An 18366-nucleotide genomic window follows, 5' to 3' on the forward strand; every position below is an offset into this window, starting at 1 on the left:
ATTGGAGACCCTTGCTTCCTTTGGGAAGCAAGCACCGACCAGAAGAATCAGACAAACATACCCCTGTGTGCCTGTCTCCATCAGGGGAGTTCCGGTACAGACATGCAGGCTGAGAGAAGAAGCTCGACTACCACACATCTCTGGCCTTTGGGAAAGCCTCAGTGTAGCTGAATGGGTCAAGTGAAGCCTGCCTCATGCCTTGCTACCTCCCTGGGAACCTGGGTTCAGAGAAAATCAGGTGTCTGTCCCATTCTCCTACATTGCAGAAGGCAGCCAACATGGGAAATGCCTGGGATCCCACAACTGGCTTATTTGGAAGAACCTAGGAGAAAGTCAAGACAAAGAAGCAAAAGGAAATCTCAGACCTCCAGCCCACACAGAACAAGTCTGGGAGACAGTCATTGAAGAAAATGGAAGTTACATACCTGAAATCTCCATGAGAATAGTAACTGAAGTAAAAAACAAATAACTTCAAAACAATTTCATGAGACTGTAAAAGTAATCAGATCAGAAATAATGCCTCAGGTAAAAGAAGAAATCACAAACATAATTCAAGAATTGTTGAACATCTCTAAAGCAGACATAGATAAAAAAAAGAAGACCATAGGAAAATGATGGAAATCTTGAATGAACAATATAGGGAGGAATTACAATGCATGATACAGGTTCAAACAGATATCCAGAAAGTTAAAAAGTCAATCAAAAGCTGGCAAAACCACTTTGAAAGAGACTGAAGATAGTCTTTCAGACCTTGAAGACAGGATTGCAGCAAGCCATTGTGAAAGGAAAGAGCTCTTAAAAATAACATGGAACCAGGAAATAACAACTCAACAGCTGTAAGATGACACAAAGAAAAACCATTTATGGGTGACAGATATCAGTGAAGAAGCATGGGTCAACACAAATGAAATAAAAAGTCTATTTACAGAAATAACAGTAGGAAACTTCCCAAACATGGTAAAAGAATCTGTCACACAGAGAAGGTAGGCATACAGAACTTCAACCAGCCATAACCAAAATAAACCTAAACCTGGACATATAATAATCAAAATCCCAGAAATTCAGTACAAGAACAGAATATTAAAAGCTGTTAGAAAAAAGAAACAGATCACCTATAAAGGAAAATCCATCAGCATCATGGTAGACTTGTCAACACAAACTATCAAGTCAAGAAAAGTTTGGACTAAAGTGTTTTAAATCCTGAAAGGAAACAATTTCCAACCCAGATTGATGTACCCTGCAAAACCCTATCTTTCAAAATTGAAAATAAGATACTTCCATAATAAAGAACAACTGCAGGAATTCATGACCACCAAACCAACCTTACAGAGAGTGCTGAAGGATATGCTAGAGAGAGATAAAGATGACCATAGTTCCAGGTTCTAGGAATAGCAGCAGCTGCAGATTGCCAAACAGGACAGACAACTGAATGAAAGATAGAGGGCCAACAACAGGAGTATAGCATGGCAGAGATGAACCAGTGCATGCCAGTTGTAACCATTAGTGTAGATGGCCTTAATTCTCCAATAAAAAGAAACACAAGGAGAATCGGTCAAGAAACAAGATCCATCAATATACTGTATACAAGAAACCATTTAACTTGAAAGGATATTCATAGACTGAAAATCAAATGACAGAAAACAATTATTCCACATAACAGGAGACCAGAAAAAAAGCAAGGGTAACTTGCCTATCAACCACACAACGGATAAGAAAGATACCGTATTTTCATACAATGTAAAGCTACCCAACTAAAAAGTAGGATAATTTTGAAGCTCTTGTAGGTAAATGGATATAATTGGAGATCATGCTCATGGATAAAATGATTTGGACTCATATGGGTTAACATGGACTTATCTCACCAGCATAAAAAAAGTAAAGGAGGGCTAGGGATTTAGCTCAGCAGCATAAACGCCTGCGTGGCAAATACAAGGTTGTGAGTTCAATCCTTGGCACTGAAAAAGCAAGCAAACAAACAAAAAATCCCCAAAATTGAAGGTATTAGTGGGATCCAAACAGTTATTATGAAAGTGATAAGGAAGGAAATGCATAAAAAGAAAAAGTGGTAACCACTGTTAATTTCCTGTTATCTTGTTTTGGATTCTTGTATTGTTTTCATAATTTCATTAAGTTTGGTTTTATTCTGTCTTGTTTTGTTACATTAACTGTGGCTGATGGTATGGGCAGCTATTTTGAAGATAGCAGGATATATTATGGTAGCCATTGTTGATTTCCTATTATTCTGTTTTGAAGTCCTGTAATGCTTTCATTCTTTTGTTTTGATTTTTTTTTTCTGTTTGTTTTGTTTGATTTTACTGTGTGTGATGGTATGGACAGTTATTTTGAATGAGAGACATGGTAGCCATTGTTGATTTCCTGTTGCCTTGTTTTGAAGTCCTGTATTGCTTGCATTGTTCTGTACTGATTTGCTTTTTTCTGTTGTTTTGTTTTGTTCTCTTTAAAAATTAAAAAAAAAAAATTAAGAGTGGAAACATTAAGCAGAGGGGGAAAATAATAAAAACAAAATGGATGAGAAAAAGATTGATGGCCACAAAAGACTAAACTTTAGAATGTCTTATGGCTCAAGAGTAAGAATATCTCTATCTCTAACAGTGAGCAGAACCTTGGCATTTTCTATGGGTTGGAAATCCCAAGGCCTTTTTAACCCAATGAGTTTCTGAATCTTGGCACTGTCAGCTCTGAGGGTAGTGGCTTCTCATTTACCTAGGCTCTTCTCTGGCAGCCTTTGTTATTCAAGATCTACACAAGGCAATAGAGGCCAACCTAACATCAGTGACACAGAGAGAATCCGAAAGCAGACATTTGGTCTTCTCTCAGCCAAGACACAGAAATTCATCACAATGTGACTGCATTTTACGTTCTAGGATGTTCTACCCCATAGGGGTCCAAGTACTAGACCTAGAGCACATGCATTGTGTCCTCAGACAAGCCCAAGAACTGTGTTTTCTAAGATCTTCAACTGCAAAGATTAGGTAAGAATTAGCTAAGGTTTTGAAAAACGCTCTTTTAAAGAAAGACCAGTCTGGCTTAGGTGTGGGAGTATGCAAAAACACCATTCTTCCTGGTTTAGAAGATACAGGTGGAAGAAGACTGAGGTCAAAGTACTTTCCAAGAATCTGAGGAGGGGACATATAAAGGACTAGATGAGCTGACGACGCAGGCAGACTCATGGCGTAGCTCCAGCTGCACCCCTACCCCGCCTCCCACATATTGTATTAAGGCAGAATGTCTATTAGGAAAAGAGGGAAGAGGGATATAAAAGCTACTGTGAAGGAAGGATGGGCAGATTCCATTTGGGAATCAGAGGAAAGAGGGATGAGTGTTTAAAAAAGCAAGCAAGTCAAGACTGGATGGCTAGCAAAATAATGGTATCAAAATCAGAGACTACAGCGCATTAGAAGAACTGGCCCCAATTAGAAATGTTAGACTTGGGGCTGGGGATTTAGCTCAGCTGCATAAGCACCTGCCTTGCAAGCAGGCGGTCGTGAGTTCAATCCCCGGTACGGGAAAAAAGAAGGAAAAAAAAATGTTGGACTTGAGGTCTTGCAAAGACAGTAGGAAACATGGGAGGTGAACTCAAGACAGCATTTCCACTGAAGTGCCCATCTCAGCTTGGTCTTGTTCCCCCACTGCATGCACACTTACTGTCCCAGGAGAGGCAGCAGCAGTACACAGCAGCACCCTCACACATGGCCGAAGGAGACTATATGTGCTCGCTCTACCTAATCATTTCTCAGCATCCTCAGTACCCTCTCCAGTTCCACAACCAACATGTTTTTATAGGAATAAATCTCAGAATCTGATATTACATTCATTGAGAGAGTACATCTGATGGTGACACTGCCCGGTAATCTTCAGGATGTGGTCAACCTCTGCCTCGGAGTGATCTCCGAGGAAGTCTCGGAGAAATATATAGGGTGAGTAGTGAAAATAAAAATGTAGTCACTTTGGGTATATTATATACTTTTGGTCCCTAAATGTCTTTGTTCTACCATCATTTTAAAGCACCAAAATTTATTTCTTCTCTTAGGTTAAAGGAAGTAAAGAAGTTAATTTTTAGTTTCTAGCTATTGTATTGCTTTCAGTGTTTTTAATTTAAATCTCAGCTTTTTTGGAGACCAAACTGTAAGTGTATAACTTTTTTCCTTTCTTTTTCTTTTTAAAATATAAGACGTTTCTTTAATTTGCTTTAATTCATAGTTATGTGTTACTGCTTTTCTCCTTACAGACATGATACATACAACCCAGTGTAGAAAATTTAGAGAATACAGATAAAAGAAACTTACAATTCACTGAAATTCTAATATAGAGATATAAACACTATCAATATTCAGATACTTATCTTTAAAGTTTACATATTATTTTTGCATATATAATAGATACTTATGTTTTCATGCATGTTATTGTTATTTAGTTCTTACTTGAAAAATAGGATTATCCTACATGCATAATATATAAAAAGATCAGAGACTCTGATCAAAAGGAGTAATTTAAATTTCTTAATGTTTCTCATTAAATACGAAGAGCATCGCTGCTGGTTGGGTCAGAGCTTAATTACGGCTATCACAGCTCACACCATGTTTAAATGGTGGTCTCAAGCTGGCAGTTAAATGACTTTCTTTTAGCATAGTTTTGTGACAATCATGTTAAACAGATCTAAAAATCAGAAAAATTTCTTTGCATTCCAATAACTCCATTCATTAAACTGTAAATTATAGCATTTTTAGTGTTACTATATGCCACTGTTAACATTACCAAATGAAAAAACACATTTGATGTCGAAAACAGCTGTGCATTCTCTTCAGTATGTAAAAACATGTAACCCATACTGCTGTATCTATACAAGTCTAAGTATTCATAAGCTTGAAATAGGACTGACATGAAAAATTTCCTCAGCCATTAAAAATACTGCAGCAAACAGAAAAAACTAAAGTGAGATGCTTTTAAAAATGTGTGTATGTGCAACCAGAATTAGTTGCGTTTGATTTATCTTACATGATACTGACTCTATTGCTGGTGAAGATTAATTATATTATGGCACTCTTGGCATGTTATTTTCTCAGTTCATTTCTCAGTATGACATTTCTTATTTTTCTCTGCTACAAAGCACTTGCTATCATAATTTTCACCTGCTGAGTTTACATTACTAAGGATATTAAAATTTTGAGATTTTTGACCTTTATAGTGGTAAATTAGGTCATGAGAGTAGATAGGATGCAGTCTGATACATGGAAGAGACATTTTATTATTATTAAAGTAATCAAATTGCACAATGTCTGCTGCCATATGGTGAGATCTTGGAAAATATTAAGCAGTCCCCCTTCCTTATATACTAAAATCAAATTTTCTCTCTTCACGGCTTCCTTGAATATATCACATGTGAGAAATATCCCAGAGCTAAGGGTCCTGGGTTGCTGCTGTATGATGTGAGGGATGCAGAATCTGATGTTCCCTTTAGAAAAACAATGATACAAATACTGGTGGTGATAATAATACTAATATCCCTTGCGGACTACTTGGTAGATGACAGGTGCTGGTACTATGATCACCCTTATTTTACAAAAGGGAAAAACTAAGGCATAAATCAGGGAAGCAGCTTCCTTAAATTTACCTTTCTGGGAAGCGGTGATACCAAGACGGGGCCTCGGCAGTCAGACTCCAGAGCTGTTAGTCTGTGCTGCCTTGTGCCTCGGGGAAGCCAAGCTTCTCTGTTAAAACCCATTCTCTACTCCACAGTCTCTGTCCTCAGTGGATCGGGTGCCCCCGAAGGACACTTCTGTGCTGCAATCATGCACACGCCCACAGGATAGCCCTGTGCTGCTCACTCCATAGACTTGCAAGGCGTGGGTGGGGGCCAGGTGTGGGGCCACAGCTCTTATTCCTCAAATTGATGTGATTTCTTCTCAACCAAAGCCTGGTAATTACTAATTATATATTTTCTTTTGGAGTTGGGTAGTAGCAAAACTTAACATTTGGAATAAATATATTATTACCTATACATCTCAGTTCAATGTAATTTAATTGGAATTTACTGAATTTTCACCATTCTTTCAATCATCATTTATTGAGCAGGTTCTGTGTCACGCAAGAACATAAAAAGCTATAGTAGTTTATATTCTTTTTTTTTTGTCTTTTTCATTTTTATCGGTACCAGGGATCGAGTAGTTTATATTCTTAAAGAGTATACAGAGTTGAGAAGATGGCACACATGTAAACTATGTCAAAACACTGTGATAGTAAACTATGACAGATGACGCGAGGCCATGGTGCAGAAGAGCTCAGAATGCACCAACCTGCCCTGAGCTGGAGCGTAGATGGCGCTGTTACTGAAATGTTGGCTATGAACAAATTGCACTGGGGTAATCTGGCTGCTTATTAGAAATACCATTTCTCAGGCCCTGACCCTAACCTACCCAGTCAAAATGTAAGTGGGCCCCAGCATTTTGTTTCCAAAAGGTCTTTGAATTCATTGTTTACTAAGGTTTTGAAAAACATAAGATTCACTTGCACATAATAATTAAATAAGAAAAGTATTCCAAATTAAATACGTAAAATATAAATGTAGGACAAGGTAATCCTTACCATTTCAATTATAATTCTCATGGTCTACACTAAGACTTCTGTATACATATCAAAGCCAACTGAATGAAGAGGTCTTTGTTTCTTTCCTTTTTTAATTTTAAAGAGGATAAAACCAAGGAAAAATAAAATAATAAAAACAATCAAAATAAACTAATATAAGTGAAACAGGAATTTCAAAACCTACAAAATCAACAATAGTTGCCATGATGCCTTTTGTTGTCTTCAAAATAGCTGCAGATACCTTCGGACACAGTAAAACAGAACAGAATAGAGCAGAAACAAAATAAATAAAACAATGAATGCTAATGAAGGACTTCAAAATAAGCTCATAGTAAATCCAAAATAGCTACCATAGTATGTCTTGCTATCTTTTAAATAGGTGCTCATGCCATCAGATTTAATATAATCAAACAAAAGAGAATAAAATCCAACCCAAAGGAACAATGAAAATGATATGGTTTCCAGGCGGGGAATAGTTTTTACTTTGAAGATCTGCACATAATACACAGAAGAAAGGGTTTACCTCTTTTACCTATGAAAGCTAAACAGATTCACAATACTATCTCAGGCTGCTGGAATTCCCATGCCAGCTTTTTTCTCAACTGGTATTACAAATGTGCCACCTACATAAGCTCATTATGGTGTTAGGTTCTGTAAGGGATACGTACAAATTCCCTGCCCTGAGGAACGTCTGCCTGAGTTGAGAATAAGCCTATAGTAACTGGAGTGTGTGTTCAAAATGGTTAGGAAGATGATAAATATGGTAGGAATCTGGAAAGATGGTAATTGATTTGGGCTGATTCGAGAGTAAGGCCCCAAGCAATGGGAATTGAGCTGGGCTTAAAAATAGATGAAATTTGCATTGCAGGCAAAAATGGATGACATGATAGATAGAGGATACAAATTATCAATTAAAAAATCTAATTATTTAGGACTTTTAATGAATCGTTCTCCTAGCTAAATTTGAATTGTTGGCTAAAGCCATTTATTCAGGATACCAGACTAACAGTTAATTTCAATAGTAGGCCAACAGTTATTCTAATTTACCAAGAGGATCTAATTTACCAATACTGTCATATGAAATGATCAGGAATGGTGTGTGTGTGTGCGCGTGCGCACGCACGTGTGTGTATGTGTGTGTGTGTGTGTGTGTGTGTGTGTGTGTGTGTGTGTGTGTATGGCATGGGGAGCAGGAAATTACATCCACATGGATATCAAGCATTATATAGTATATGCTCCCAGCTCTCACAGTTTGAAGTCATCGTTCTTGAAGTTGGCATGGAAAGGAATTGCCTACACAAATTAGATTCTACAAGTCTCATAAACATAAGTAGCTCATCAGCATACACTGAACAGCCTGGAAACCGTCCAGACAGAGAAAGCACTCTGTAATCTCAGGAGCAAGCTGATATAATAGTAATGACGTGATGCCAAGTATCACGGCCACCAATCTCTCCACCAGGGCAATTTTAGGGCTAGAAAGGCTGAGGTGTAAAGGATTTACTTCAAAAACCAACACAAAACAGAACAATGAATAAAGTTTTAAAATACCAATCAAGCCCTTGAGGCTGGGGAAATCACACGTTTTTGGAGAACAGCCCCAGATACTTTGAAAGGGGCTGTGTGTACACTTCCCAGAACTGTTCGGGTGCTTACTGTCTGCTGCTGCTCGGAGAATGACAGGCAAGGGCCTCCCTGGCTCTCGCATCTGTACAACTAAGAATAGAGACCCATTGTTCCAGGATAGTTTCTGCTGCTATAAAGAATGTAATTTTAAAATGTAACCAAATATGGAGATGCCTCTTCCTTTGGACAGCAGCTTCCCTTCCAGCCAGCTTTTGCTCAGCCTGTATTAGAAATACCCGAAGTGTTTCTAATCCAAGTGCGGTTTGCTAAAGTTCTCAAATTGAGGGTATAGCAGCATAACCTCAATTAGATTGAGAACCGCAAGTGTGAGGTTTGTAACTTTCTTGGAGGTTCCATTAAAATGTCCAGTCTGGGTTGCAGTCTCACCGTTTAAATACCCACTTTATATGCTCCACTTTAGTATCTTGAATAACTATTTGTAAGAGGATAATCTGTAATCATCAACTAGTGATTTCTTACTGTTTATTTTTTCTTTGAATGTATGTATTATTTCTACCCATTTTCTGTTTTATTTAGTCTTTCTTTAAATAGAATTTAAAAAAAATTAAAGCATCCAGTGTGGTTGTCAGTCGGTCGCCAGGTCCCTCTGGGCAGGGCAGGTGAGAACTGCCGTGGCTGGTGCTGCACTCCCACCTGGAAAGGCTCTAAGGGGGAAGGGATGGCGTGGAGAGGAGAGCTCCCTCCAGCAGGGGAAGTTTCAAGCCTGGAAAGATTAGGACACACTTCATTTGGTTGTGGACAATTTGCAAGTACTCATTTCTATTTTCAAACTTGGTGGTTTTCTCTGGGAAGCCTGTGATAATTTTATTGGCAGACTGGCATCTGAACTTTTTGCTTTGAATTCAAGAGCCTTATTTTTGGATCCACTTTGCCTGAGGCATTGACATTTGTGTAACCACAAACACACCTTTAGTGACAGCAGACTGCACTACTGGAGTTGGCAGGATGTCAGGGGGTGGGGACAGCTATTGCTACCCTGCCTGCCACAGGTGATTAGAGTGCTGGAAAGCAACAGAGAGCGATGGACAGGGAACTTCCTCTTGTCTTCTTTGCCCTTTTCCCTTCCCTTGGTTCCACCTACTTTTTTTTTTTTATTGCTATTCTCCTATATATTTTCTCAAACAAACTTCACAGTCCAATTATGGGTGGTGGATGAAGTCTGGAGATGGACAGTGTCTGGAGACACAGGAAATGACTTACTCTTCATGACCTTACACAGCCGTCCAGGGAGAGCTAGGCAGTGCTGATGGGGATGCCACGTGGGAGACATGAGCCACGAGTGTGGCCAGCACGGGCTCCACCAAGGTGGTCCATTTCACACCTCTCCCGTCTTGGTCTCACATGGACAGCAGATTTTAAGAGTGTAGAAGTCACTACAGAAAATTTAATATTCCAAGTATGAAAAACAAACTTTCCTGAATAACATACAGACCTAAAAAGAATTTAGGTCTGCCAGCTGTGAAGTCTTGCTCCTGGCCATTTTCAACACGTGGGTCCAGTGCTGTCATGAGGCCTTGTAGGTCCTTGTGGAAAAGCAACTCTGCTCTCCGCCTCTGCTTCTATGAAGCACCAGAGTGATGATCTGCTTCTGTTTCCCTTTCGGGTTCTGAGACCTGTTCCCAAATGCTCCTGAATGATCTTCAGGTAATTCGTGTTCAGAATGTCAGGCAGTGCTGAGCCATCTCCTATGAGAGGCAGGAGACCTGTGACTGAGCCCTCTATGTTCATTCAACTTTAGAACAGTAGTGTCTATAAGTCATGGCTTTGTGTATGCGGCTCTTGTTGATGGTTCGGATCTTGTTGGCCGTATTTAGAAATGAATGCTTCTGGTGGGGCATAGTGGTGAATGTTTGCAATCCCAGCACTCGAGAGGCTGAAGCAGGAGGACTGCCACGAGTTCTAGGTCAGCCTCAGCTACACAGTGAACTAAGGCCAGTCTAAACTACATAGAAAGACCTGGCCTAAAAATGAAAGTTTCTCTTTTGGGCCTAGAACTCTGTTATTTAAATTAATCACTCTTTTCAAGGTCCCTTATTCTCTGGAGTGGGTAGACCAGCCTAAGAGGGATTGTAGCATTCCTTTAGCCTTGCTCTGAGACACACTTAGAATACAAGCTCTCCGGTCTTTAATCCACAAAGAAAACTGATACAGAGTTCATAGTACAAGACCCCAAATGCATACTTAAGTATTATTCTTTGAAATTATTTATAATGTATACATAGTGGGATTTTTTGTCTAAAGTACAAATAAGCTTGAGAGTTATTTTCCTCTCCTAAGGAGAAACTCAACATGCTCTCAGTGAGGTAATATCCAGACATTATCATGAACTGTTTGATACTTAACAAGCCAGGGCTAAGTTTTAATATATTTTTTAAAAAATCAGTGGGTCTCCCTCTATCTCTGAATCACAACCAAGCACAAAAGCTTCTCCATTTATAAAGTGCTTAATTGACAGATGAGTTAACCAACAAACTGGTTCGGAACATTCACTGCATAATTTCCATGCCAGCAAAAACACAGTATTTTAACGTCCCACAGCAGAGACAATAAACTAGCATATACCTCTAGCATGAAATATTAGGCAGTCATTAGAAATCATATGAAGAAAACATTTAATATGATGGGAGAATACACATGATTTATAAAGGCAAAAAGTAGAAGCTGTAAAATTGTTTATATGATTTGCTTTAAACCTGATAAAAAATGAATATACGTGCACATAGACTAAAATGGAGAAAATATACAGGAGTAGAAGCACTAACTTCTGAGTAAGAGTGCAGATAACAATTTTTTCTTCATATTTTTCTGTATTTCCAAATTTTCCACCAAAAAAGTGGCACTTTTAAGATAAAGTATTTATAGCTGTATTTATATGTATGTGCACTGGCTCTATATAAGGCACCTTACTTCGACTCTAAACAGTTGCATTTTCTTTCATAGAAGGTATCAAGACCATGAACCTTTTGGAGATGTACACTCTGTCTACAGGACAGGTAACTTCTGTTCAGATTTTTTTTTTTAACTATATAAGAATCCATGTCCGTGTCTGGCCATTTCATAAGGGGTGAATTTTGTATTTCCTTCTTTCCTTTCTCTATCCTAACCTGGGGAAAGAAGATATATTTTCACTCTTTAAACTCAACCTGAAAGTGTCGTGAAATATGTGCTGATCCTGTTACATGCTCCAGACCCACTTGTGACCCAGCGGGTAATAACTGTCCTTAGGAGGGTCAGACTCCAGCCCGAGGCCAGCTGTGGACTCACTGTCAGTTGGCAGTGAGGCACTCCCAAGGGCAGTACTCCTGCATGTTGTCTCCCCATGGAGAGCACTGCCCATCTTCAACACTGGGTCCCTTCTAACCTTTCCTGGGACTGGGTGCTCTGCATGAACTGGGAGGGTGTGTACCAGCAGGGTCCCTTCCAATGTTCATAACGGTGGTGAGCTGATATGTAGTTTGATTTCCCAGTTGGAATTATGGATTTCACAGCACATGGCCATGCCATGGTTACATCAGAGGAGAAAATGTTGATGTGGCAGCTGAAAGAAGATACTAGCATGGAGGCTGGGGATAAAAGATGGAAGAAAATGTCATCAGGAACATAATAGCAATGGTGCAAGAGCTGGAACCAGAGAGAGTCCAGTTCTTGGTGAATGCATATAATATTTATGTGAATGGGTCTATATATTACAGGGTAAAGGAAATACTAGTCCATGAAAAGCCCAACTTCTTGATTTCAGGCATCTACAAGCAAGGGAACTCTCAGGCATCTACTGACGTGGCTCCATCCTTCCCTGGATGGGAGACAAACTATATTTCATTTTCCAGTTGGGACTTTTAAGGGTGTTAAAGCTTACCATCTACCACCATTTGTGGCCTACACACACCAAGATCCCTTCCCTGTGGAACCAGTCTTTCCAAGGAAAGTCTTGCCTACAGAGTCACCCAAGCCCATCCTTCCCACAGTCACACTGACCCGAATGCAGAGAAGCCTGCTTCAATAGAATGGGACAATCAGGCTTAGAAAGAGCAAGACATGAGGACAGAGTCAGCCCACTGAGGGCAGGGACCACATCTTTGTTACTTGCTGCCTGGGTCTGCAGAGCCCCCACACAGTGCAGTAGTAGTAATGGTCATGTCAGCATTGCTAGGTGAAGTCCACAATCACCCCAGGAAGGAGGCGTGATTATTATCTTTATTTTAGAGATACAGAAAATGGAAGTACAGGTGGTTGGTATATTGCTGGTCAACCTGGACAGTAAAGTGGCAGAGCCAACTGGTATGAAAACCACTTGGCCCCCAGATCTACCGTGCTGCCTCCGTCAATGAAGAGCTGTGACTTTACTGAGTAAAACAATGACGGCAAGCGTGTGGAACAGAAACTGGCTGAGCAGCATGAGATACCGAGAAGGCAGAAACAGGGAAGAACTGAAGAACTAGGGCATCTCTGGTCCCCTGCAAAGCGCCTACCTCAATTCTATCTGGTCTTTAAAGAGTCTCTAAGATGAGGTGTGGAAGGTACAGATTCTAAAGTCTGGCCTTTTCTGTCTATTCTTTTCCCAGTTCATGTCTGGGGCCCCAAAGCCAGGCAGCAAGCGGCTGTAGGAAGAAAGGATGGAGCCTGAGGCGTCCTTTCCTTAAGAAGACACTGGCATCCTCCAGGGCAGTTCTCCTCCTCGCCTTGTGTGGTGCACAGCAGGCCTGCTTAAGTCTCGTCCCTCCCTGGTGGAAGGTGGAAGCTGCACTCTGAAAGGGGGTAAGGACTCAGCGCCCGCTGGGGCTCCCCTGTGAATATCATTAAAATACACAGTTCATCATAGCTCTGCTGCAGCACGTTCGACCTGAAGGATGTGTTTCCCACAGTATCTCTTCCATCCGCTCCTAACATCTTTACTCTGACAGATTTATAGTCAGCTCTGAGGATTTACCTTCTTAAGAAGACAGTGTAAAAAACTGGAAAGTCTTTTTTCTTTTGTGGTTTTGTTTTATTACTGGGTGGGAAGGATGTTCCGTTTGACAGCGGTAACCTTCAGTATCTCCCATTAAATCTCTTTACAGATTGCAAATGATTTCTGTAACCCCACCTGTGGGAGACTGAACTGTATAAATGGAAGGACGTGGGGTGGCAGCCTTCCTCTAATAGAGAGAACACAGGGAGAAACCTGAACAGAAACCTTTTTAGACCAAGTTGCAGTCTTCAGTGGCCAGTCTGTGTTACGCCTCACACCTGTCCTGACTCTCGCACTCGGCCGTCCCTTCCATTGTTAGGCTCAGGGGTACAATACTGCGGAAATAAGGTCACCAAAAAGATGCGAAATGAGGATAGACCATCTGTTTCTAATTTAAGATTTTGGTATCTATTATATATAATTAATTGCCAACGCTGAGGCTGGTTATACCACAGTCTGAGGGATCAAGAGACAGCTCAGAAACATGTATCAAAAGAAAATCTATAGCTTTGCTTTCTCGGAAAGAAACTGGGGTCTGACATAACTGAAATCTGGGATAAAGGCTTGTTTTAAACTTGGTTACATGTAAAATGTTGGAATAACAACCTATCATTAATATATTCTAGTCCAAATACAAAGAAACAACTAAAAATTAGCAATAGGTGAGCCTGCACTATTTAAGTTCTCTTGGTTTTAAATGAATCTTAAGAAAACTTCTTTTGGGCATGACCTAACAGAAGATCTTGTGAGATGAGAGAAGGAGTCTTTCTAGGGTATATTTATTTTGAGAGCTCAAGAATGCTGGATCAGGTATAGACCCAGAGTCTTCTGGTGTTCAGTAAAATGTAAAAACTATAGGAGAGTAACAGTAACACACCATAAGCCAGATGCTCCCAGGCTAACGCAAAAGAAAAAGTGGCAATACTTGACAGAAAAATCTTTTGGTGGCTCATGGATGCTGTCGAAGTGCAGCTGTCACATTCACCAGTATTTGGAATTCCAAGCTATTCCAAAAGTCTGAACTCCCAACCAAACTTCAAGACACAGCTATTAACATACCAAACACCCCAGCAGCAAATAGGAGACATGTAACCAAGATTTAAGAGCATGTTAATAACAGCATTATCTATAAAAGCAAAAAATGATTAAAGTATAACACACAGGCATGTGGTTCAATTATATTATATCTACATTACATAACCATTAAGAATCAAGACTTTAGGAATGTTCAGTAGCCAGAAAAATGCTTATCATATAATGAGAAATCAAAACAGGACAAAACAGCATCAATATAATAATATTTATCCACTTATTTGTGAGTTTTTCCCTCTGGTCATGTGCATATACATTTTAGAAAAAACTAAAATCAGATGTCAATAATGATTTTTTTCTGAGCAATGAGACGTGAAGTTATTTTCCTTTGCTTCTATATTCTTTTCTGTAACATACAAACTTCAAATGTACTATTTAAAAAAATAACACATGCTGTTAACTCTCAAAAGAATATCCAGTTAATCTGGTACTAGGTGACTATATAATTAGTATCAATGATATTGTTTAAGGTTTCTGTCCCTAAATATGAATAACTGTAAAGAAAAAAAATCCACACATCTTAGTCAACAGTTTCTGGCAGAAACTTAAACCTCATGGTCTGCACTAAAGTATGTCCTGCCCATGTCCTGCTTGCTGGGTTCAAAACCACAGAGGCAAAAGCAAGAATAGATAGCTTTCAGGTCTGTGCTCTAGGCCAGGTGTTGCATTTATGATGCCCTTGACAAACAAACGGAGAAAGAGCTGCCCATGAGGGTCAGTCACTGCCTCAGTCCCGTGGTTATTTAGAGATCAAACTGGTTGCAGATTCCCGTGTTCTGGTCCACCCTTCTAACTCCTGTTGGGCTGGTACAAGCTCCAGGTGAGATGAATTCATTTTAGACACTTAAAAACATCTTCACAAAATATTTTGCTAGAGCCCGAATCACTGACTTTTAAAAGTTTCTTGTCTTTTGCACAATCCAGATGGAGGTACTACAGATACTGTCAAAAGGAGTTGAAATTACAGACAAAAAAGGGGGGATAAATGAGCAATCAATTCCCAGGGAGCTACCCAGCAAACTAGGAAAAGACGGTGACTCCCCAACACCTCTGTGACTCCTGGCCGTGGTGCTGTGCCCCTCCTGTCCCCTCCTCCCTATCAGGACCTCACCTCTCCACTGCCATTTCCTCCAGTGGATTACAAACACTACCTCCGACTCATCAATTCTAGAGAGGCGTCCTTAAAATTTAAAATCTTTCCTGTAGAAGAAACAAAAGACCTCAACAATGATCTCCTTTCTGTGTTTCCATTTAGTAACATTTCTCAAGTAAAGGCCTCGGACTGGCTGTTGTGCTTGGCCTATCTTTGCATCTCACTTAACTCAATCAGCCCGAGTTTATGTTCAGAACAACTTCTGACTGAGATGGAACCTCACGATTATAAAGAGCTTCTACATTCATTATCTTATTTGCTTCTCGCAAGAATCCTTCTAATCTATTCCATTGATCTTCGACTCTGTTTTGATTCCAGTACCATGTTGATTTTACTAAGTTGCTTTGTAGTATAACTTCAAGTCAGGGATTGCCTTTGCTGCTTAGAACAGTCTTTGCTATTCTAGGTCTCTTCTGGTTCCAGATGAATTTGAGGAGTGATTTCTATGGATCCATAAGATATGTTGGTGGTATTTTTATTGGGATTGCATTGAATCTGTATTGCAGTTTTGGGAGAATGGCCATTTTCACCATTTTTATTCTTTTTTATCCATGAGCAAAGGATGTCTTTCTACTTTCTGAGATCCTCTTCAATTTCTTTTTTCAGTGTATTATAATTTTCCTTGTGGTATTTTTATATAATGGAGTACTACTCGGCTATAAAGAATGATCACATTGAGATATTTATAGATAAATGGGTGCAGCTTGGGACCATACTCATAAGCGAAATAAATCAAACTCACATGTATAAATACCGAATAGTTTCCCTAGTGTAAGAAATGGTAAGAATACATAAAAGTATGTGGTAAAAATGATTCCCCATTATATTGTTTTGAAGTCTTATAATGTTTTCATTAATTGGAATGGTTCTATTCCGGGTTGTTTGATTTTATTGTCTGTGATGGTATGAACAGTTATTTTGAAAAAAACAAGACAATATAATAACTAGTGCTGATATAATATCATATTATTTTGAAGTCCCATGAAGCTTTTGTTCTTCTGTCTCCCTCAGTTTATATCATGTTGTATCTTATTGGATTTTATTATATGTGATAGTATAAACAAATTTTTTTATAGATAAGGAGATAATATAGAAATCATTGTTCATTTTCTGTTAGTTGGTTCTAAATACCCTGTAATACTTTCATTCTCTTGAATGGTTTTACACCGTCATGTTGTGTTTGATGCTATAATACAGGAAGTTAATACTCAAGTATTTCAAGGAAATACTGTTATGTCGGGTTATCTTGTGGTGAAACACTATGTTCCTTAAATTGTTCTGTTCTGACCTGTGTTATTATGTTGTTATGTCCTCTTTTATCTTAATCTCCTTCTTTTAATTAAAAAAAAAGAATCCTTAAGTGAGTAAAGGCAAGAAATATCATCCCCATTTTACAGACCAGGAAGATAAGGTTACGCTGCTACTTTTTCTGGTTTAATGCATTAGACAGCGGTTTCCGTGAAGGACACAGAGGGTCTGACCCTGAGTGCAATGGCCATGAAAGTTTGGTTGAGAATGTCATCACAGTGTGTCCCTAGAAGACAGGATCCTGAAGAAGGGCTTTAGGGGAAGGAGGGGATTGCTGAGCTAGGGAAGCACAAAGACTCTTAAGTGTTTCCCATGTTGCCAGGGGGAGCAAGGCATGAACCGCTTCTTTCCCAGCTTTCCCTCGATCCATTCATCAAAGTCAAACCCAAAGCCCACAGATCCAGGAAACCTTTCTTGATTACCCAGCACAAAGAAGTCATAACAACAATGCCTCAAGGCTTTCACAGGCTCAGCGCTTTACAATGTCACTACAAGTTGCTGAGGGAGGGTCTGTCACCCCTTTTACTCATGAGGAAAATGAAGCTCAGAGAGGTTAGGTAACTTGTCAAGCTGACACATCTCAACTACCTTGTGCATAGCTGCCTTGCCCTCTTGGATGCTTCCTATCCTGTATACACCGTATACTCTTTAATTCTTCAGCCTGAGCATAAAGTCCTTATGGGCAGACAAAAAACTTTATGCTTCTTTGGAATCCCCGCTCCTACCCCTCAGAACTAACAGAGTACCATGGACACAGTGAGGTCTCAATCAGTCTCCTGTGTTAAGGATCTGTTGGGCAGGAACAATGACCACAAAGAAGGAGTTTTTGGGTACTTAGATTACTAGACTTTATGTTGCATATAATTAAAACAAGAGTGAATATGAAGTATATTTCTCCTGGCCTTAGCTTAATCAGGCATTCATCACCGTGTCTGTCTGATTCTGTTATGTGAAAAGAACTGCTTAGTAAGCATTTCCTGTGATGCGATTAATTAAATATGTACAGATTTCACAGTCTTAAAAAAGACAAAAACAAAACCCATCACACATATGGAAAGACAATGATACACAAGGTATAACATTTCATCTGAGCTTAATAATGAGCCTTAATGCATGAAGAAGACTTATCGCCTTTCTGGCATTTCATTATGCCAAAAACACTCACGGAGGAAGTAAGTCTAACTGGAATCCTGGGCCATTACACCTTACACCTGCTCTGGCAAATTTTTCAGAGCTCAGTGACACAAACAGCCCACTGTGGCCCGTGTGCCATGTGTTCACCACACTGCCTTGTACTCTGTTAAGAGGACTGAAGCATCACGATAAGGTTTGGCTCACAAACAGAAGAGAAGTCACTGTCAAGGTCTACTCTGTGAGAAGTGGGGAGAAGTGACTGGGACCTTTTCATGATGCCAGTCACTCAATTATTATCCTCAATGGAAAGCAAACTTCATTACATGAAATGTGATTTTAAAAACCCAGTGAATGTTAAAATATTTTAGATTATTACATTAAACGATATATTTCTATTAATTCCCCCAGAATGCTCCCTTCACTTTGAATATACTTATCCTATCATTTTTGCCACTTTCTGAAGCAATTCTGGAAATACTGT

The 18366-nt window shown here is 39.5% G+C and overlaps 1 protein-coding gene across 14 annotated transcripts in view; it reads right to left on the reverse strand.

Annotated features, from left to right (window-relative positions):
• Enox1 (ecto-NOX disulfide-thiol exchanger 1) overlaps positions 1-18366 on the reverse strand; it is a 568850-nt gene that overhangs the window by 41709 nt on the left and 508775 nt on the right. The window lies entirely within an intron of this gene.

The sequence above is a fragment of the Cavia porcellus genome, unplaced genomic scaffold, assembly GCF_034190915.1.
Source record: "Cavia porcellus strain 051 isolate PalLab524CR breed Dunkin Hartley unplaced genomic scaffold, mCavPor4.1 scaffold_21, whole genome shotgun sequence".
Classification (NCBI taxonomy): domain Eukaryota; kingdom Metazoa; phylum Chordata; class Mammalia; order Rodentia; family Caviidae; genus Cavia; species Cavia porcellus.